We start from the raw sequence: 23104 nt of genomic DNA, 5'->3' as shown, positions 1-23104 counted from the left end.
GCAGGGGAGTGGAGGAGAGGTCAGGGTGGCCTGGACGGTGCCAATTTAACGGGAGGGGATCTGGGCCTCGGAGGAGCCACAGGCTGACCATCAGCGGTCCCCTCCCCAGGGCTGCTGGGCACAGGCAGTGATGTGGGCATCATGGGCATAGTGGGCACATGCGACCCTCCCTGGCTTCAGAAACAAGGCAGAGAATGAGGAAAAACTCACGTCTCAGCTAGCAGCGCTCGCTCTGTTTCTGATGGCAGTTTGTGGCAGTTAGTGTTCTGAATCTCTGATGCTGGCTTCTCCTTGGTTCCGCCCATAGAAAATGAAGGAGCAGGCCAAGGTCTTCTCTCCGGAAATAAAGCAGATTGACTTGGACGTGAACTACACCTTCCACAACCACATCATCTGGGACCACTGGGCCTGGAGTGAGTGTCCCCAGCGCCCAGCCCTCTTCTCACCTCTCCCAGCATTGAGACGCTCCCTAAAGAAGATGGGCTGGCCCTCCCTGGCCCACTCATCCAGTGTGAGCAGCCCAGACCCTCGTCTAGCCAGACTGTCCCTAAAGCCTGGGAGCAGCAGCATGAGGGGATGTCCACAAGGCCCACAGCTGCAAGCCACTCTCTGGGGCCCCAGAGACCTCCGTCTGGCCTGCTTGCCCCCAGCCCAGGACAGCTCTTGGGATTGGCTGCGGCCACGCCGACGGAATTCCCTCCCAAATCTCCCAATGAACCACAAGGCAGCAGGCAGGTGGCCCCCAGACATCAGCTTTGAGCTGGAACGCTGGGTCCCTTTCCCTTCAACACCTGCTTGGGCCACCCCCAAGGCCACACAATGGGCTTGGCCCTGTAACCCCAATGGGGCCCCAGTGACAGGTCCTGCCCAGCCCGCTGAAGACCGAGCCGTAAGGGCCCCGGACACCCCTCCTGACCTGTGGCACCTGCAGCCGATGCCCTTCTTGGGGCAGTGACCAGTGCAGCCGAGACAGAGCCAGGGCGGTGCCCAGCGAGCTACCCCAAGGCCCTGCACATACCAGCCACCCCCTGACCTCCGTGTCCACAGGGAATTTGGACACTAGGGGTCCTCCGCAGCGGAGGGTGACTGCAAACGAGGTGGCCCTGAGGCCTCGGCCAGCCAGAGCAGGCCCTGCTTCTTCATGCTGACCTTCGTGACAGATGGTGCCCCTTTCACACCACACAGTTCCCTGACCCAGAGGGGCCTGGCCTGAACCCAGGCCCTGGGAGCGCGGGGAGCTATGAGCTCCCCCACAGCTAGGATGAGGACTGAGGAGACTGAGCCCCCTGGGGCCCTGGCCAGTCCTGGACTCTGGCCTACGGCAGGGCAAGCCCTTGGAGCAGTATGTGGCCACTGGGGGCTGGCATCATGAATGACCTGAGGCAGCTCTGGGAGCAACAGGCTACCCCAGTGAGGGAATGGCAGAGGCAGGAGGGCCAGCCTGACCCTCATGCACACAAGCTGGCAGGATTGGCCAGACACCAGGGCACTGAACGACCACCTGGCACCAACGGCGCAGAGCCCCGAGGCTGAGCAGACGGCCCTGCTCTGAGAACCCGAGAGGTGCTGCTCCCGGTCGGGCTGGAGGACGCTGGTGGGGGTGGACCTAAGATGCCAGGTCCCTCACTCTGCCATCATCGGCAACTGCCTTTCAGGAAATGTGACCCCACCAGGAGTCAGAAGGAGGCTCCAAGGTGGTGGACACCAGGTGCCTGAGTCTGGTTTCAGCGTTTCCTAAGAAGGCCTCCCTCTCAGGGGGAAGGGACACGTCCTTGGCCTCAATAACCCCCTTGCCGGCTAACGGTCAGTAAAGTGTTTTGTGTTAAAATGCAAGACTGGCCTGTTCTTACAGTGCCCAGGGCTCTCTGCAGGAAGCGCCAGATGCCCCAAGAGGCAGAGGGAGGCACAGCCCAGACCACCTGACCAGCCTCTGCCAGCTGCTGCTGCAGAGGGGCCACCAGCCAGACGAAGCTGAGGTTCCTGCCGTGCTTCCTGCAAGGAACATGCGCCACAGCCTCCCAACCTCTGCCAGATGCCAGGGTCAAGACCATCAAATAATTTACTGCGATGTACTTCCCAACAGGCCAGGGCAGGGCTGGGAAGAGAGCGACAGCTGGGGTGCTGCTGGTGTCAGTTCACAAAAATCTGTGCAAAGTGTCCATGGGAAGTCTGCAGTCACCCTGTCCACTGACCCTGGGCTGGCTGGGCTCCAGTGGCACTTCCTTCCTTCCAGCCTCCTTCCCCTATCTGTGCCTCCTCTCTACATCTGGTACCTCCACGCCCTGCACCTGTGCCTGGCAGAAACTTCAGAGTGGACACTGGTCAGGAGAGCAAGCACTTGCAGCTCATGCATCCTGGCCACAGCTGTCAGGCATGCTCAGCTTGCCCACTTTGTGCTGCTGGATCTCACCCCCAGCACGTAGAAGGCGTCCTCCATGCCCTGAGAAGAAGAAGCTGGCTCAGTGTGGGACTCGGCCTGGGGGCCTGGCAAGAGAGAAGTCCCAGGGATCCCTGCCGTGGGGTCAAGCAGAGACCCAGCCTCTTCCCTACCCCCCACGCCCACAAACAGGGATCCAGGCCCTGCTCATCTTGTGGCCCCAGGACCACCCCCATCAGGCAGCTTACTCCTCAGCTGCTCCCCACAGGGCAAGGCAGGTGGGCCCCAGGTCTGGCTCCAAGCTTGACCACCCTTAGCCCAGCTCCTATCTGAGCCACCCCTGCCCAGCACCACAAGACCACCTCCTCCAGGAAGCCCTCCTGAGTTTCTTCAGACTATACATGGTGCCAGATGAGGATGCACTTGAGGTGCACAGGAAGGCCCTGGGTCAGTCAGAGCCCAGGATGCTGCCTCTTGCCTGAAGGATGAGGGGAGAAGGTGGGCATAGGCCAACTCTGAGCTAAGAGGAGGGGTCCCCCACTTGCTTTGGTGGTGTGCTTGGTATTGGCAGAGAAAGAAAGCCCAGGAGAGTTCCCCTGCAGCAAGACGATGGAGAAGGGCTATCAGGTGGGTCCCACCCACCTGGCAAATACGGGACATCCACCTGCTTCAACCAGGCTTTGCAAAGAAGGGCACAAGAAATCCCTGGGAAGGCGATCCAGGACCAGGCGGGCTCCCTGGTCCAAAACCTGCTCTAGTAGTTCCTTTATGCCAAGAGGAGCTTGAGAGAGCTCGGGGACCTGGGGCAGTGGGCAGCACCAGAGAAGCTGCCCCCACAGTGAGCCTGACTCAAAGGCCCTCCAAATGCCCAACAAAAGAATGAGAACCTCCTCAGGTTCCAGTTTGGCACAAAAAGGGACTGGGGTTCCCATCCCAGCTCAGCCACATACATTTGGACTCACCAACTCACCCATTTATGAGTGGTGTGATTTGAGCCAAGTTACTCAGTCTCTCTGTACCTCAGTTGATTTCTCTTTAAAGGGGAGACACTCATGCTTACGTATCTGAACTATCATGTGGACTCAGTGAGGAAAGAACCAGACACATGGCAAGCACTCAACAACGATGTGTCCCCTACTTCTGCAGGCTGAGTTTGGGGAGCTGCTGCCCCTTGTGGGCCATGCAGAAAGTGTAAGAACAAGAGGTGGAAAGTTCCCAGGTCGTACACGTGGATGCCCACATAATTGAACTGCAGTCTCAAGAGAAGAGAGCATCTCATCACCAGAGGCAATCAAGTATCTGGAAGGGATGCCCTGAGGACCCTTGATTCCCTCTGGGGGCTGCCATGCAAGCCACTCTTGTCCAGTACCTGCTGGAAGTCACGTGTACCACAGCCACCCTCCTGGGTAATCTAGCCCTTCTCTAAATGCCCCAGAAAAATTCTCCTGTCCTGTAGCCCTCATCTTAGGAAGGGCTCCCTGGATTCACCCTAACTCCAGCCCCACAAACTACCTCTGCAAAGTCCACAGGTAGCTTTTCTTGGTAGGGAGCTTGAGATGGGGGGAACAATAGGGACAGCACCAGGAAGTTAGATACATGACAGGCTGAGGGTTTGCAACACAACCCACATGCAAACTCGCATGATATGCAGACTGTCCTCTGTGTGGGTCAACAGCTCTGACCTGCAGTGGAAGCCACAGCCACAGGCCTCATCAGGGCTCCTGGCATCTCTCCACATGCCAGGTCCCCTCTCGCCCCCCCCGCACCTGTCCGTGCCCCTTCTTCTGCCAGCACCGTCCCCAGGGACCCGTCTCTGAAGTGCTCTGGCCTCATTCATTATTCAGCTGTTTCCTCAGTTCGGAGGCCCAGGGGCCAGAGGGTTGGCAGTGTGCGTGTTCTTTCATCTCCCAGGTTGTGCAGGGAATGCAGAAATGCTGGGCTGGTGTCTAGGATGCGAACTGGATACTCTCATTTCTGGGTCTGGGGGAACCCTCATGCTTTATGCTCCAGGACCCCCCTCTCACAGGGCTGCCCCCTGGGATTACCCCACAGGGGCTTCCCCCCCCACCTCAGGGAGCCACGACTGGACCCACCAATCCCCCGTCCCTGCTTCTGAGTGCAGAGCTGGGATTGATCCCAGCGTGTGAGTCCAGGTGCCAGCTCTCTACAAGCAGCAAGTGGCAAGACTTGGCTGTTCTGTGAATAGCACACAAGTCACCTCAGAATGAGCTTGGGGCTGGAGGTAGCGTAAAAGCCTCAGCAAGCCTCTGGTCAGAGGGAGGAAGACCCCCCCTGACGTGGTGCTAAGACATGTGCCAAATCTACAGCCTACCCGAGAACCAGCTCCAGCGGTTGTGCCCTGACCCTGCTTCGGTGGACTGCGTGGGAGGTGGGTTGGGAGGGCAGAGGTCTCTTACAAAGTACAGGACCACTTATCATGTGATGTGCATGTGGAATGGTGACGCTGCTCTGCTCTTCCCCTCTCAGGCTGCAGGTTGCATTTTAGTCACTCAAGTTTCCCTCCCAAGATGCACTGACCAGCCTTCAGTTACTTGAATAAATGCAAGGGTTGGGGGAAGATGGAGAGATATAGGATCAAATTGCCTGGTCTTAAATATTTCTCATCCCTTTGCCTATCCTTTATCTATCTGCCCCATAGCCTTGATCCCCGCCATAGGATCAAAACCGGAATCTTCTGTACACGTCTGCAGCTGCCCTGAGTCTAATGTTGGATTCCTAGGCTAGGCCAAAGGAGATGGAACTGGCCTGGCCCTCCCCTCCCGGCAGATGGAGTCTTAACAGGAGGGCTTCCCCCCGTTACTGAAGACAGAGGAAGATGGTAGGGGAGATAGCACCCAGCAGGGATGGTTTCCATCTCTCCTGCCCCTGTGCCTAGCGCAACAGCATCGGGCCTAGAGCGTGGCGGTGAAATGAGTCTTGGTCTTCCCCTCCACAAAGTCCCACTTCAGAAAAATCAAAGGGGACATCAAAGGAGAAGTCTTCGGTGAGGGCACCAAAGGCTGAGTGGGAGGCAAAGCAGGATGCCAGGGATAGCTGCCCCTGACAGGTTCCCAAGTGTAGGTTTCCTCATAGAAATCTGAGGATCCCTGTTTAGCAAATCCAGAAAACCTAGGACCTGGTGAGGGGACCAGACAAGATCTCAAAAGTGTGACTTTTTCATTGACTCCTACAATCCAGGCTGCTTTTCCAAAACCTGACTCCCAGGTCCGCATTCCCTCCCTGGCTTTCTGCTGTGGTTCCCTGGAAGGGACCAGCCTTAAGTGTAGAGGATGGGATGAGAGATCTGGACTCTGCCCAGAAGAGAGATGGCCAGCCTGTTCAAGACTTTGTGGAGGTCCTGACCTGGCGGGCCTAGAGATCTGGAGTCTTCCAAGAAGCAGGGACTGGAGATCCTCATCTGGGCCTTCCCAGTGACCCCAGCCTCTGAGCTCCAGGAATCCGGCATTTAATAGTACACCTTAGCCAGAAATAATATGATTAGCTCAGCCCAGTCTGGCCCTAGTTCCTGCCTTCAAGGTCGAATCATGCACCCCTCACTCGCACTGTTCCTTGCCAGGGACCCCCCCCCCCGGCCCCCGCTTTATCTCTACTCTTCTCCTACTCAAATCCTCCCTGTCTTCAAGAATCAGCTCAAGTTCCACATGGTCCAAGAAGCCTTTTCCTTCTGCTCCAACCCCTGTTGAGTCAGCCCAAAACACATAATGACCATATTCAATTTGGCAACTCATTAAATACTCCTCTTATACCTTTCTCTCATTATGTGTGCGTGTGTGTGTGTGTGTGTGTGTGTGTGTGTGTGTATATCTATTTTTTTTTTTTTTCCTTTTCTCCCCAGCTGGGCTTATAGGTGGGAGTTGTATCTTTCTCTTCTCTGAGATTCCCCAGTGCACACCCTGCACCCCTTCATGAGGCCACTTCTCTAGGTCGGGTCTTCACCACCTCTGCCCAGCCCACTGCAGTCAGCTGGTTGCTGCTAAAATACATCCTGTGCAGCTCTGCTAAATTATCCTTCCTAAAGCACCACCCTGATCATGCCATCCCCAGCTCAGAACCCCTTGTTGGCTCCCTGCTGATTATTCAGTGAAGCCCAAGCTCCTTTGCTTGGCATTCAAGATTCTCCATGACTTGGTTCAAGCACTGCCCAAGGTTTCTCGATCATCCCCTTCTCTGTATGCTCCATGCTTTAGTTAAACTGGAACTTCGCCAGTTCCCACATACAATACAATTTCTTGTCTTGATGCCCTGGCTCATGCCATTTCTGCCACTGGGAATACCCTTCCCTCCGCCATTTGTTGAATTCCTGCCCATTGTTCGAGGTCTGGCTCAAATACCAACTGCCCCTACTCAGGTCCACACCAAGAGGAGGCCGCTCCCACCTCTGGACCTACGCACTGAGTGGTATGCACTTGTTTCGTCTCCTCTGTGAGTGTAAACAGCTGAGACAAGGGTCATCCTGCATCTCCACAACCTAGTGAAAGGAGGTTGTCAAATCTTTCTTGCTTTCTCACATTTCCAAATCTTTTCTTAAGGAGAATTCAAGAGTCTAGGTAAGGATTTAGCTACTGTGAAAAGCACAATGCCACCAGATGCAGGATGAATGTCCCCCTGGCTATGGTTAGTGGGGATGCCTCTCATTTGCTGGCTCCAAAACCCAACCCAACCAAGGACTTTGAAGCAGGTCAGCAATGGGCTGTAGAGGGAGAATCACCCATCCAGCCTTCTAAGCCCTCTGGGGTTCCAGTTCATGGGACTCTAGGTTTGGGGGAGATGTGAGATTCATAGGCCTGTCCACCAGCATTCTTTGGACTCTAGAGCTGAGGGGTGTCTAACAGAAGGGGGTGCAGAGGCTACACCAGTGCCAATGTGGCTGCTTGGGGCCATATGTTCTAAATGAGAATCTTCCAAGCCTGGGAGGCCTGTGTACAGCAGGATCCATGAGACCCTTATTAACCTTCCAGCTTCCCCCTGCCAAGTTTCAGTTACCCCTCCCTACCATTTATGCCCACAATCCTTGTCTTTCCCCCCCTACACACACAAAGACACACAGACAGAACACACACACACACACACACACACACACACACACACACACACACACACACACACACACCAATAACCTGTTCTGGACAGCCCACCCAACCTGAAGTGGGCTGGATGGGCAGGACAATAAAGAAAAGATGGAACAGTCAAGAACCTTGAACCTGGTGTCCAAAGGCCTGGGCAAGAGAGAGCCACTTCTCCAAAGCTCAGTTTCCTCGTCTATAGTGTATACAACATCAATAGTATTGATCATAGACACCCTGCAAAGCACTATGCATTCATCATCTCACCTGACAACAAGGGAATGGGCACTTCCCTGGGCACTGGGACAGCTGACCAGCAGCCCCCATTATGCCTTCCCACCCTCATGTCCTGTGTGTCCCTGACTGTCTAAAGTCCCAGCCTGCCTTCAAGGGTGGTTTGAGAACAAATGGAGGTGTGACCCTGAAGGTGCAGAATGGCCCAGGGAACAGAAAGGATGACTTTGGGAGCCATTGTGTGAGGAAGGAGAAAAGTCTTGCCTGGGCTCAACCTCTAGTGGGACATCACAGAGCCCTGGCTGGTTGGACCATGCTTCTTCCAAGGGCCTGGGGCCACCTGCACCATCTCTCCGATCATGGCAAGTTTGTAGCTCTCTCCATTTGGCTTGGAAATGGTGGGCTTTTTGTAGTTTTGAGTTTGAAATCTTCAGACTCCTCCCTCTGCTCTTTCCCTTATTAAAGTTTCCCTCACCCAGCTTATGTAATATCCAAAAATCAATTGCTTATTTAACTATCTATTTAGAAATGAAAGTGGGACTTAGAGAGGGAGACTGTAAGCCAGGAGGTAGCCCCAGGCTGAGCCAGAGGCACTGGGAGGGAGAAGGTCCAGGCAGCTGGCTTCTAAGCTTGGTTGTAAAGGAGCTGAGTGCTTGGGGTGTCTGAGAACCTTGGGGTTGGAAAAGGCTCCAGAGTTGAGCTCTCAGTTGACAAGGCCACCCTCTCGCCTCTGCTCTCCCTCACCCCCAAACAAGACCTGGAGCACCAAGCCCTATTGAGGTCACAGCTCAACCAGTAGAATGGGGCTAGAATTGGGCCAGTTCCAGCAATAGCTGATCTTTAAAAGACAACAATTCAAACTCATGTGCAGGCTGCTCACACACCTCTGAATCAGCTCCTCGTGGGGCCTGCATTCCAAGAAGGCTCTGGCTAGGCATGGTTGGATCTAGAGATCCATGAGAGAAGACTTCTAGAAAATTCTAAGGAGAAGCAAATTAAAAAGCCCTGGAAAAACTATGGAGACAGTAAAAACATCAGTGATTGGCAGAGGTTAGGAGAGAGTAAGGGATGAGTAGGTGGAGCATAGGGGATTTGTAGGGCAGTGAAAATATTCTGTATAATACTGTAATGGTGGATATATGACATCATACATTTGTCAAAACCCATGGAATGTACAAAGCCAAGAGTGAACTTTAATGTAAACTATGAACTTTAGTTAATAATAATGTATCAATATTGGTTCATCAATTGTAACTAATATCCCACACTAATCCAAGATATTAATAATACAGGAAACTGAGAGGTATATGGGAACTTTCTGTACTTTCAATGCAATTTTCCTGTAAACCTAAAACTGCTCTAAAAAATAAAGGCTATTAATTAAAAAAAAAAATTATAGCCCAAATCTGGAAACAACGCAAATGTCCATATCAGGTGAATGGTTAAACATCCTGTGGTACATGCATACCATGGAACACTGCTCAAGAATAAAAGGAATGAGCTATTCACACACACATACACACACAACCCTATGTTCTAGTGACAGAGCCACTAACTTGCTGTGTGACCCTAGGCAAATCACTTGCAGTTTCTGGGCCTCTGTGTGGCCACATGAGAACCTTCTTACTCCAGCCCATTTCACTGCCTCACTCTTGTCCAAGACAGGAATGACGAGATGAAGCAAAATTTGATTCCTCTCTTGCCTCTGAGAAGGAATAATCTCTCCATGGCCCCTGACTCCTTGGCAGCTGTGATGGCTTCACCCCTCCCAGCCAAGCACCCAGGGATTTTCCTCTTGCAGGGCTCAGCCAGGGCCCTGCTCTGCAGGACCATGAGCCCATGCATCAGCAGGAGCAGCCACCTCCCCTGTCCCACAAGGCTCCAGCCACTCTGGAGTCCCAGCTCACCTTCCCCTCCCATCCCAGCTCTCCTTTTGCTCTCCTGACTTGTCCATATTTCGCCAGGAATGCAATAGCCTTAAAAAAAAAAAAAAAAACCATTTTGCTCTGAACTAACAGAGTCAGGCCTCACTGTTACCAATATCACCAAGCGTTTCTGAGCTAGAGGAGTGTTGAATCGGAGCAGGAAGATGGGCAACTGGGCAGGGTCAGCTGAGGTGGTGGAGAGTGGGGGTTGAGAGCTCCAGGGAGGTAGGAGGAAGGGCTCAGCTGGGAATTAGGAAACAAGGACACAGAAGTGACACCCTAATATTTTCTATTCTGAACCTCCGACCCCACTTACTGCGCTCAATTATGGGTTCACTTCACCTAGAAAGTAACTTCTTTACCAACTGACAAAATCTCCTTTAAATAATACCAGCCTGCCTTAATAGTTCAACCTTCTTAGCTACAAGTTTCTACAGCAAAAATTCCAGCCAAAGAGGTTTGAGCGACTCCAGAACCTGGAGAACATTACCCAGAATCTGCCTGCCCAAGGACTACCAAGTATCCTTTGAGGAAGGGTCCCCAGGTCCCTCCTCTAGGAAGCACTTCCTAACCCAACTCTGAGAGAATAATTTGCCCCCTGCCCTGGCTACCATGACACTGGCTCTTGCACAAGGTTAGCACCCCTCACACTCATTGAGCTCCTAGGCCACGTGATACAAACACAGCACTGAGCTCTGCAAGTTAACAACCTACTGCTCTTATAAATTACATTTATGAGCAGGGACCATATTTATTATTTATGTCTTTATAACTATATCTTCAGTCTCAAATACTGTTCCAGACACAGAGTGGGACTTAATAAATGTTAAATGAACAGAATATGCTGGTGGCTACACAATTCTTGACACAGTGTTAATTAACTGACACCAATTATCTAAAGGAATATTAAAAAACTCTTAGGGGAAAGAAATTCATTTCCCATAGTGCTAGAACAGTGCTGTCCAGTAGAACTCTCTGTGATGATGCGGATGTTCTGTTTCTGAGCTAACACTTAGCTACTAACTACATGGGCTGTTGAGCACTTGAAATGTGGCTGGTGTGACTGAGGAAGTAAATTTTACATTTTAATTCATTTTAATTTAAATAGCCACATAAAGTTGACAGCTACCAAATTGGACAGTACAGTTCTAGAAGGAGGTGTCTCTGGAGATGGGAGTAAAAATGAAATGAACATGAAAGCCCCTACTAAGAATTTCGTGTCACAGCATGGTACAGTAATAAAGAGCATGGTCTTGGGTTCAAATCACCACATCTCATGTTACTAGCAAGTTATTTAACTTTCTGTGCTTCTATTCCTCAGCTGAATAACAAGAATAACATTTACCACGTAGGATTCCTGTGAAGGTCAAATGAGTCAATGCATTTAAACAGTGCCTTGCATATAGTGAGTACTCAATAAATATTAACTGTTACTATTATTGGCAAATAGTAGGTATTAAAATGTTTGTTGAGTCTGAATGTGCATCTATAAAAGAATATTTGCTAATATTTATTGATCACGTACCGAGTGTCAAGCACTGTGCTAAGAACTTGACAATAACCCTAAGAGCGAGGTATGATTATCATCCTATTAAAAGTCAGAAACTGAGGCTAAAGGAGGTTAAGTGAGTGTCCAGATTCCAAATGACAATATGCCCGATTCCAGAATCCCTACTCAGTCTGTTTCCTCATCTATGAAATGAGCATTAGGGTAATATCTATACCACAAGTTTGGCAGGTAGATACATAAGATAATGCACATGGCCTATGCACAGTATAAAGCAATGGTTCCCAACTGGGGGCAGTTTGCCCCCCCAGGGAAAATTCGGCAATGTCTGGAGACATTCTGGATTGTCACAACTTGGGGGGTTGTTGCTCCTAGCATCTAGTGGGTAGAGGCCAGGGATGCTTTTAAATGTGCTACAGTGCACAGGACAGCCCCACAACTAAAAATTATCTGGCCCAAAATGTCAATAGTGCCGAGGTTGAGAAACACTGGTCTAGAGTCTCATACACAGTGTTCAATATGTGCTGGCAACAGGAGAAAGAGGGGAACTGGATCTACAGATTTCAGAAGGTACACCTTTTGTTCAGAGCCTGGAACCACAGTGCTGTAGAAGGGCATTAGGCTCAGGGAAATGATGCAGTTCTTCAAATCACAGAGTTACCACTTGCCATGTGAAAGAGCCATGTGCCTCGCACTGCAGGGGTGTGTGCTTGAAAAACAGAGTCCCCACTGTGTAGACACTCGTGATGAAACTGCACCAATGCAAGGTTAGGAGAGAGAGGAGGAGGAGCCAGGGGCTGAGTCACCCGCGACTACAAAGGGAGGGGGTGAAATCACTCCATCCCACTCCCTCATTTCACAGGAGAGAAGCATGGGGCACAGAGGAAGGGCCCAGAGCCACAGATGACGTGGACAAAAAGCATGGAGTTCCTGAAGAGGCCAATCACCACCTTTACCCCAATTTTCCTGTCTACAAAGTATGAACGATTCTGCTCCTCCACAGTCTCCAACTAGGTTAGCCTGTCAACCAAACGCCATCACCAACATCACTGCTGTTTCCTGAGCACTTACCGTGTGTCACGTACTGCGCTCAGGGCACACTCTCAGCCTCATAACAACCCTATTTTACTGATGAAGTAACTAAGTCCACCTCCAGACTATCAGACCCTAGAGCAACAGCTCTTAATCACCATGCAACTTCCGCTCTTTGCATCAGACAGGAGCCTGAACAATGAATGAAATGGGCTCAGGTCATGCTCTGCCCCTCCACACAACACACTTAGACCTGCCTGCCAGTGCCATGCATCTTCACTCAGTCCTGTCCCCTGCAGAAGTTGTAAGGGTCTTCCAGGTCCCCGCACAGTGCCTGGCATCCAGGATTGAGTGGGAAGGTTGGTCATTGAGCTCCACGGAGAAAAGCCAAAGTCACATCTTCTTCCTGCTGTGCACAGGCCCCATGCTTGGCTCTCACAACCCAGTACGGCCAGGGAGATAACAGAGTTAATGAAATAATAACAGTGGGTGGCAGAATAAGTGCTGGATCAGCAAAACCCTATGGGAGCTCGGAGCTCACACCTCAAGTGCTCAGAGATCAGGAGACAGGGAGACAGAGCAGAGAGGGCTTCATCAAATCCACGCACTTGCCCTGGAAGGAAGGGGAGGAGGTGTCCTACAGACCTGGAGTGAGAAGTGAGGAAAGAGGCCTTCCCAGCAGAGTGACTTGTGTGAGTAGAGGCAGAGGTGGGCAAGGCAGCTGAAGTGGGGAAAGGAGGATTCCAATTTGGTCAGAGCATGGGAGACAAGACAGGGCATCTTGTGATGCAGACAAACGAAGAGGGGCTAGGTGGTGGGCGTCTAAGAGCATCTTCTAGATGGGGGCAGATTAGTGTTAGCGATGCTTCCAAAGAGGTTTGCAAGGGAATTATTTATTTATTTATTTATTTGCTGAGGAAGATTGTCCCTGAGCTAACATCTGTGCCTATCTTCCTCTATTTTGTATGTGGGTCGCTGCCACAGCATGGCTGACAAGTGGTGTAGGTAGGTCCACACCCGGGATCCAAACCCAGGAACCCCAGCAGCTGAAGCAGAGCATGCCAAACTTAACCACTAGGCCACGGGGCTGGCCCACAAAGAAATTATTTATGGTGGTAACAAGCAAACACTCATTTAGCTTATATCCCACATTATACAAACACGGCATTGAGCTCTGCAAATTAAGACCCTAATGCCACTCTAAATTACGTTCATTAGGGTCTTAAGATCTATATTTAGTTCTTAATTAAAGGGAGAGGAAAATCCACAATGTTGCATTGTAGACATTTGGAATGGAGATAAATCATCTTTCTGCCAGTACACTGGGCACATTCCCGCCCACTCTCAAGACTTAGCCCCCTGCCAGGGCTGGCAATCCTCTCTTTCTTCTTTCCTTCCTTCCTCCTTCTTTCATTCATTTCTTCTTTTATTTCTTCCACATCTATTTATTAATCACCTATTATGTGCCAGGCACTGAGCTTTGATTCTGGGGCACAGTAGGGAATGAAATAGAGATGGTCCCTGCCCTCAAGGGGCTTACATTCCAGAGAAGAATGCCAATGGATACACACATGTCTCAGCTTTTAGATCCCCTGTGTCTCCACTGCTCTCCAGGCCCTTCCAGTAGGGAGAATCCTGGTGTCCAGACACCCTAGGTGGTGCCCTGGCTGGTGCCTTCAGCCTATCAGCCAGAGAAAGCCTTGAAGAGCGACCGTGTGGGTCTTCCAGTCTCCCTGCCCCCACCATGCTGGGCAAGCTGCCATGTGGGCCAGCTGCAGGGCAGACCCTCAGGACCCCATTCCGCTCTCCCATCCCCTCAAGCAAAGGATGACGACTAGCTGTCCGGAGAATGAGGAAGGGATCTGTGAGCTTCCCTTCAACCCTAAGTTTCTTAGGATGCTCTGACACCAACCAGGGCACTGTCCCCTGGGAGTGGCTTCACTGACTGGGGTTTATGAAGGAAGATTGGAGAAAACAGAACATTACAGCCACAAAGACCTTGCAGCCCAGCAGTCTGAGTTCCTGGGAGGTCAAGTGACTTGGTCAAGTAAACAGAGTTAGCAAAGGACAAGAGGTGGAATCCACATCTGCTTTGTGCCAAGGACTATATCCAAGGGGACACAAACATGGGTAAGACAGGGTTCCTGCCCTCAGCACAGTTGATGGGGGAGGGACGGCCAGTCTGAATTAGGGGGAGGGGATGTCTTAACGTCGGCAGGACAGCCATGTGGATTGTCAACGAAATCTAACTGTGCTGCCCATCCTCATCCCCTGGAAAACGTTTTTCTCCAGGGCCTCCTGGGTCCCGCCCAGTGCGCAGTGGGAAGTCCGCTGGGCAAGGGGGGCGCTTTTCAAATCACGACAGCACAATGCCACGGTGGCACGACACAGGCTCCCCTCGCTCGCTCGGGAGAAATAACCGGAAGCATGAGGTCAGGCTTCCAGGGCCAAGACGCATTTGAGCTGTGTTAAAGATGTCAGAATTGGTTAGCGAAAGAAGAGACAGAAGGGATCCCAGTCGGGGAACCACTGTACAAAGGTACAGAGTCAAGAAAGCAGGGCGAGTTAAGAAAACTCGAGCAATTTTTGTGTGGCAGGGGGGTATGCGGCAGGTGAGGTGAGGGAGGTTGGCTGGAGTTGGCCTGGGGAAGGCCTTGAACGCCGGCATTTCACTCCCCCGCTCAGCCTGGGGCCCCCCGCCTCCAAAGAGCGTTCACCGCCGCACTCCCCAGGAGAGGTCCGAGGAGGAGAGCGCGGCCCTCCTCGCCAGTGTCCGGCCGGGGTCCCCACACGGGCGAGCCCCGGAGCGCCCTGCACCTCCGAGCAGAAAATCGACGGCCCAGCACCCTGCTTCACAGCACGGTCTCGGGGTGGGCAGGGGTCGCAGTTTACGTTAGAGTTAGCGACTTGCTGCCGGGAAGCGGCGCTCAAACCCGAGGACCGGGCGGGCGCAGCGGGTCCCGGGAGCGCCGGGGCGGACACCGAGCGGGCCGGGAGAGTGAACTTGGCACAATCGGCTCGCGGGGCCCTCGCGTCTTTCTTGTCTCCAATGCATCAGCGGCTACAGCGCGGCGCTTTGATCCTCAAAATCAGACCCTCCGTCTGTTGGGTGACTTGATGTTATGCTAGTCTGAACTGATTGAACTGAGATAATTACACTTCATCCAGGTTTCCTGGGAGTTCCGAATAAATACTGATGCACATCTGTCCCCTGCTCAGGTGTAGCGGGGAGCTTTGCGCTGGCCACAGTTTCGGCCGGCCCGGGAGCGCGCGCACACCGCCGCCAGCCGCCCGCCTTCGCCATCCTCCGCCCGCCTTCGCGGTTGCGCCGGGATGCGGCGAGCCCGGGGGGATGCCCAGAGCCTCGCTGCACCGGGCCCGCGGGGCGCCCAGGGAGGTGGCGAAGACCTTGCGGTTCGGGGACCGGGTTTGAGACTCAGCGCCCCGGTATCAGCTGTGTGATTTTGGACATGTCACTCGGCCATGGAGTCACACTCGGCCTTGCCGCTGGGCCCTCCACGCCGAGAGACGGGGGACTTGGAGGAAGGGCCCCAATCAGTGCATCCTTCTCGCCCACTGCGCGCTCCAGACGGTGTAGAAATGAATGATAAAGCAAGCGTTTCGGTGGTGCCACTCCTCCCCGCGGGCTTATTAGGTCGTGAATGTAAAGCCCTTCGAAGACGAAATGCGCCCCAAATGTTAATTATCGTTAGCCCCGTGGTGTCCCCCTGCCAGCCTGTGCTGCAGCGGCCGGATGGGGCGCAGAGACCGGCAGAGCGGGGACCGCCTCCAGTCCGCACACCCAACCCGTCATGTGGCTCCATCCCTTTCTCAGGCCTTGTGGAGATCGGGACGCGAGGATAGAGACCGGAGAGGAAGAGGAGCGGAGTACAAGACACAACTAACTGCAGATGTATCCATCCCCACTCCCGGTAAGGGCGAGGGGACGTCCAGGAAGGCCTCACTGAGGAGGCGCCCCACGTTCTGGAGGTGTTGGAGTCCCTTGAGGGACATGGCGATGTGGTCTCCTGGTAATGACACCGGACAGCCCTAAGCAATGTGTCTTCCTAAAACCTGCAGGATTTACTCCCCCCGCTCCCCACTACTCACCCTCTATCCCCCTCATCCCCCGTTCCCCAGTTTCCACCAGAACCACGCCTCCCATTAAGTATATAAATACCTGCAAACAGAAATGAACATTTGTATACTTTTTGGCATTTGTGCTAAAAATACTTTTACGAAAGTTAATTTGAGCTACTGTGTGGCAACTTCAGTTAATGAGAAAGCTTTGAGAAATTTCACTGTTCTTCAAATGAATATTAGAGACCTCAATTTTTAGCAGTCACTTATTTTCAAATGTAAAGCTTCAGCTCTTATTTAATTAAATAAATTAATTTTAAATTCTGGAAGTATATGACTTAAGTAGGTATACAATATGAAGTAAGCATGAAGAAGTTAAAATATTGCCTCTAAAGGCAAAATAATTTTTTTCTGAGACATTTTTGAAATTGACAGGAGGGAAAACACAACTATCTGGTAATGGGACCAGAAACTGCAGTTACTGTGGGGAAAATCGTAGCTAAAAAGAAGTAAATTATCACACAGTCACCTTAGTTAGTTCAATAGTAAGAACTACAGATGGTTACTGGAGATTCAAGACTCCAGAGCTTCCACATTGACATCCAATACCTTCTCCTTGGGTGTGTGACTATTGTGAGTGTTCTTTCACTTTACATAGGAAAATGATTGGGAATATCATGGCTTGTCGTGTATCTCAAATTCAGCAAATAAAAATCATGGCTTTAGGGGCCAGCCCTGGTGGCCTGGTGGTTAAGTTCAGCATGTTTTGCTTCGGCGGCCTGGGTTAGGTTCCAAGCACCAACCTACACCACTGGTTGGCAGCCTTGCTGTGGCCGTGGCTCACATACAAGGAGAGGAAGATTGGCCGCAGATGTTAGCTCAGGGTGAATCTTCCTCAGCAAAAAGAAAATCATGGCTATAGATGAGAACATTTTTCATATGATAATATACACATAGTTCAGGTTTTACCTATGTTGATTCAAATAATGTATAACTGATTATATTCACCAATGATTCTACAAAGCCAAAGCCAACAGAATAAGTCAGGCACAGAAGCATTCAGTCATCTAGTAAAATAATCATAGATATTTCCTTTATAGCATGATCCTTGGGAAAAGGGCTTATTTTCAAGTTTAAACAATAGAACATTCCAGAGCTGTGAAATTTGAATGGGTAGAACCCAATAAATGAGCTTATACATGAATATGCTTGTAAAAATAGGTATCCAAGTTGTCTCTCTACTTTATACAAGTACTTATATACATCTTGAAAGTCCATAGTGCTGTTTCACTTTTTATTTGCATTTTTGTTTTAGCACCCGAAAGTTTCTGTTCCTGGTGAGATATCAGTAGATCTAGGGAAGTTTGAAGCTCCAATATCTTGGAGAATTACATCTCTGGATACATAGCTCAGCTCAGCTCTAAAGGTTTTATCTGTCACGTGGTGACTAGTAGGTCATCTGAATCACAACAGAAAGTCTATAATACACTGAGTAAATTAAATCTGAATTCTGAGATGAAATACATAAACTGCACTGAAGAATGTCTCTTTGTCTTACTGCAAGTTAAGTTTTCACCAAATAGTATTGATATGCTGCCAGTTATAATGCATAGAATATACCTTTAGATAAAGTAACTCCTTTCCTTTTCTTTATGCGGAAAAAGGAAGACCCGAGTTCATTCCTGATGACTTACATCACCTCTATATTCAAACCATTCAAGAAAGAGTCACCTAGAAGTTCAGAGGCACTTGGAAGATTTTTGGTAAGCTTGGTGGTAGATATAAGCTGATATGGTCATTCTGAATTATTTTTTTTTAGGTAGGAAGAGGTTGCACATTAAATCCTTGGTCTTTAAGGTCTTTATTACTGTTATTAAAACATAATGAACATCTGGAGTCAAAGGGTTGGAGTGGTACTGAGAGTCCTTAGTTCCCATTCCACACACTTTCAGGATTTGAGCTCAGCATTATGTCTGTGGTAACTGAGTTCCTTCAGGCTATGTATTCTATTGAGTGATTGCCTCTGGAATTTTTTTGCTCTGGTGACATGGGCCCCAAAATAGAAAACTGTGACATTTTGCCCATTGCTAGAAACTCATAGCTATGGAAACTCTGATGGAACATCTCCAGAGGGAGATCGTTTTTCTCTAGGCTACCTCAGGAAATTTCTCCAATTCCCTTTAGGCAGAAACATAGCATAGACTGAAAGCCAATCAATTGCCGTGTGATAAATTACCCCCAAACTTAATGGCTTAACACAAAAAACATTTATTATTCCACATTTTTGGTGGGTGAGGAACTTGAGAGCAGCTTAGCTGGGCGTTTCTGGCTTGGGGGTCTCTCCTAAGTTGCAGTCAAGATGTCAGCCAGTCATTTGAAAGCTTAGCTGGGGCCAGGAAACTAGCTTCTGTGCTCACACAGGTGGCTGGTGGCAGGAGGACTTAGCTCCTTCCTGGAGGTCTCGGCTTCTCACCACATGGGCTTCTCCATAGAACTGCTTGAGTGTCCAAGACATGGTAGCTGACTTTCCCTGAGTGATCCAAGAGAGAAAGCAAGAAAGAAGCCCCAGTGTCTTTTATGACTTAGTCTCTGTGGGTGCACACTGTCACTTCAGCCATATAGAAGCAAGTCACTAAATCTAGCCCACACTCAAGGAGAGAAGAATTTGGCTCACCCCTGAAGGGAGGAGTATCAAAGAGTTCATGGACATATTTTCCAGCTACCACAGCTGCCAATGATTAAAAAAAAAAAAAAAAAGAAAAGAAAAGAAATAAATCCAAGGAAATATTTCAGAATGTATAACAGAAATATTGAGAGAAATTGGAGAGACAAGAATTATATAGAGACCCACTATGGAGGTCCAACATCTGTCTCTTTCACAAAACATCAGCTGAGGAAATGGAGGAAAGGCAGTTAGAGAAACAACACAAGAAAGCTTCCCAGAGTTGGAAAAGGATACATGTATTCAGAGAGAAAGGGCTCACTGGGCACCAACCACAATGAATAATAATAAAAAAAATAAAAATATCCATACCTAAAATATCTTTGGAAGATTCAGTGCACTAGACATAAAGAAAAAGGATCCTAAAAGCTTTTAAGAGAAAGAAAATGGGGATTATGCTGCATCCTGTTTCTCATCATTACACTAGGTGCTGGAAGGCAAAGGAGCAATGCCTTTAACTGCTGAAAGAAAAAGGTATTGAACTTAGAATTCTATATCCAGCCAAACTATCCACTGAACATGAAGAAAAGATACAAAGACATTTTCAGATATGTCAGGATTCAAAGTTTAATTGAAATGCGCCCTTTCCTTGAACATCATTTGAAGATACACACTCCAGCAAAATGAGAGAAATATTAAGAAAGAGAATGTCATGGGACCCAGGAAAACAGTGGAAACAACCCAGGAAAGTGGTGAAGGGGAGTTCTAGGATGTTCATTGTGTCACAGGCCAATGGAGCAACTGCTTCAGATTGGAACCCAGGAACACAGAGGATAAGAAAAAGGGAGATTTTAAACAGTTGATAGTATGACACAGCAGATGAAAAAATTTGAGACGTGATAAAATTATCTTACTTTGACAGCAGTAAAGGAAAGGCATTTAGAAATGCTAAGAAAAACAGAGTTGTTCAAGAAAGTTAAGTCATGATTTAAACATGAAGCAAAATAAAAAGTGGAATAATATTTTTTTTTAAAAAAACTCCCTTTATTTTATTCTAGTATGTTTGTCTTAGATGATATCCATGTTTTCTTCTTGTTTTTGTTTTTTTTTTTTTTTGCTTGAGGAAGATTGTCCCTGGGCTAACATCTGTGCCAATCTTCTTCTATTTTGTATGTTGGACGCCACCACAGCATGGCTTGATGAGTGGTGTGTCAGTCTGTGCCCAGGAACCAAACCCCTGAATGCTGGGCTGCTGAAGTGGGGCACGCAAACTTAACCACTACGCCACCGGTCCAGCCCCATAAAAGTAATTGACGGAGTACATGACTTCTATTTCAAGTGCCCAGGAGTTGCATCATTGGATCAGTAGAAAAGAAAACATAATCCTAATTAACATACCTCTTAACCTGGCAGGAATAACATGTATGTGTATGTTGTATATTGTATATGACAATATGTATACTGTCGTGATAACGTAAGCACTCTATTGGTTTTCAGACTTCTAGAATCAACGTAATAGGCCAAGAACAGAATATTTAGTTGTGGCTGCAGATCAGAAAGGAAATGTAAAAAAATCCTTTTAGTAATACAAGTAAAAATGTAGTTGAAACAAGTGAGAGGTAAAAGGAAAGAAATACAGTAAAAGGGAAGGATACGGACACGAAATACCTAATTTGACATAAAAAGAGTTAAGATACTAACTCCTTGATGGAACAAAAATATAGATATAATTCTATCATTTAAACTTAGGTAATAACCAATAACCCAACTAGTAATAATAATATAATTATTAAATATTGGGAAGAAATGGGGGGAAAGTGCAGGTGGGAAGTATAGTGAGCAGAATCCTCAGAGGAGGAAAAAGTAGATATACCTAAAGATAAGAAGTCCAGACAGAGAAGTATGAGGTCAGCACTGGGAGGAGGACCACCGTAGAAACTACAATTTGATGAAAAATGTGGCACTGGGGTAGAAAAGGAGGAGGTCAGAGAATGTTTCTTGTTATCACATGCTTTTCTCGGTGGTTGCCAGGTCTTGGCATGATTTTTTTTAAAGCTTCAGTGCATGGTTGTGTATCTTAGTTGTTAGTTTAGTTCTCTATATCAGCCGCCACCACAGTATGACAACTGGGAATGCACCTGGGCTGTGGTCATGAGAGTGCCAAATCTTAACCACTTAACAGCCAGGGCTGGCTCTTAGGTTGGTTTTTAAAAGACTGCTTAAAAATGATTTTCCTGTTTATTTTTAGTGCATTTTAAAATTTTATACATTAGAATTTTGGTTCTAGCTAACCTGCAATTGTTTAAATAAGAATGTGGCTATGGATTAGGTTGAAGCTCTTTTGGAGACTAATTTTTTTTGTAATTGTTGTCTTTATTAAGTAATAACGCCATCTGAATGTCTGACTTTTGTCTTTTCAGGATCAAAACAAGTTGGAGAAACACCAGCATCTGGAGCCTTGTTAGATGGCATACCTTGTACTCCCAATACCATCTTTGATTTCCTACCTCCTCCATTAGACCAAGTGCAGGAGGAGGAATGGGAAGTAGAAAGGTAATTCAGTGATGTCTTGGGGGGGGTTAGGACATGGCTTAAAGTTTTTGATTGTATGATATTCGTATACTTTGTAGCATTTTTTCCACATTTTTTTGGGGGGGGAAGAACTAGAACTCATTGGTAGTAAATATTAGATAGGTATTGAAATGTTTTTCGGTTTCTTTGATATGAAATCATTACAATATCCAGAAAAAGTATCGATACCAAACACAAACACGAGTTCGTTTACCCACAGTGCAGTAGGGCCAATAACTGAAACGTCAGGCTTGTGGCAAGGAATGAGGTTTACTATTGAAAGGCAGCCAAATGAGGAGATGGGAGTCAGAACTCAGATCCACCTCCTTGAAAGGAAAAAGGCAGGGGTTTTTATCTGGAGTTTTAGGTAGGGGAGGGAGAGCACGTGCTAGGGTTTTAGGTAGAAGAGAGGGGAGCATGTGGCCTTGCTGGTTGGCACCTTCCCACCAGCCTGTGTTTGGCCTTGAAGACTGAATCTTGACTTCTGGACCTTGAATTTCTGGAAAAGACAGCTCACTCATATACTAAGGATGGACAGAAAGACCTGGTTAGTTTTGAACAGTTGATTATGTTGAATATGCACAGCTGCAGTTAGCAAAGCTTATCTCAAAGTTTTTGCTTTAGGAAAGATTTTTTAACTCCCCAGTTCTCAGTTTCAGTATGTTATCAGCTACTGTAGTTTAGTCCAGTTTTGAGTATCTTTGGCATAAATTTATTGATTACCATTTTGTTTTCATGTTGACTCTTTATTCTCCATTGTTTTAAGGTGATTGAACATGGGACACCAAAGCCCTTTCTAAAGTAAGTAATCCTAACGTAGCTTTCAATAGAGGCGTATTTTAAGAAATACATCTTTATTCCCTAAAGTCCTAGTTTTAAAGGGATAGTATAAAAGAAAGTTTTTGGTAAACACAAATCATTCAAAAGATATTTATCAAGGTGTATATAACACATGTAAAGCATTTTGTAGATGAGGATGATGTTTCAGGCTCTGTGCTCAGCAATACTTCAGAAATCTGACTGATTTACTGTAATGTAAAGACTTGTGGTATTTCTCATTGTCCACCTGATGTCGTCAAATTAATTCATCATTTTTTCTTCACTGGGTTTGACAGGATAGCTTTTGGAGAAAGTCACAGTGAGAACAAACAGTTTGAAAATGACTTAGAGACAGATCCACCCAACTGGCAACAGCTTGTTAGTCGAGAAGTGTTATTGGAACTAAAGTCTTGTGAGATCAAAAGACAGGAGGTAATTAGTGGTGAGGTTAATTAGTTGTTACTGTTGTTCACATATATTGAGTTTTATTAGAGTAAAACAAACCCCTGAGTCTTGGAGTTTGCGTCAAAATTTCTTCTAGCCTTTTGTTTTAAACAAAGAGGAAATTAAACTATACATGATCCTTGAACTCTCCAACTCAAAAAATGCAAATGATTCTATGATTCTTATTGATAATTTAAAAGGAAAAGGTGTTTAGCCTTCAGGATATTTAAGATTCATGGCATTATAGATCTTAAACTTGAAAAATCATTGAGACAACATTCGTCCCATCACTTTACTTTCAGGCCAAGTCATTTTTGTGCATAGATTATAGATGACGATCCTTAGGATGTGGTGGGGAAGGCAGAGCTG

General features: G+C 48.3%; 1 long non-coding RNA gene across 1 annotated transcript in view; it reads left to right on the top strand.

Moving 5' to 3' along the window:
- Nucleotides 1–7451, top strand: part of LOC106803153 (uncharacterized) — a 35778-nt gene extending 28327 nt beyond the window's left edge. The window contains exon 8 of the long non-coding RNA XR_015552752.1: nucleotides 308–7451. This is a non-coding gene — a long non-coding RNA (uncharacterized LOC106803153). The remainder of the gene's footprint in view (nucleotides 1–307) is intronic.
- The last annotated feature ends 15653 nt before the right edge of the window (nucleotides 7452–23104 follow it).

The sequence above is a fragment of the Ceratotherium simum genome, chromosome 7, assembly GCF_057802395.1.
Source record: "Ceratotherium simum simum isolate JZ-2026a chromosome 7, ASM5780239v1, whole genome shotgun sequence".
NCBI classification, from domain to species: domain Eukaryota; kingdom Metazoa; phylum Chordata; class Mammalia; order Perissodactyla; family Rhinocerotidae; genus Ceratotherium; species Ceratotherium simum.
This window is presented reverse-complemented; position numbering and strand designations above follow the sequence as displayed.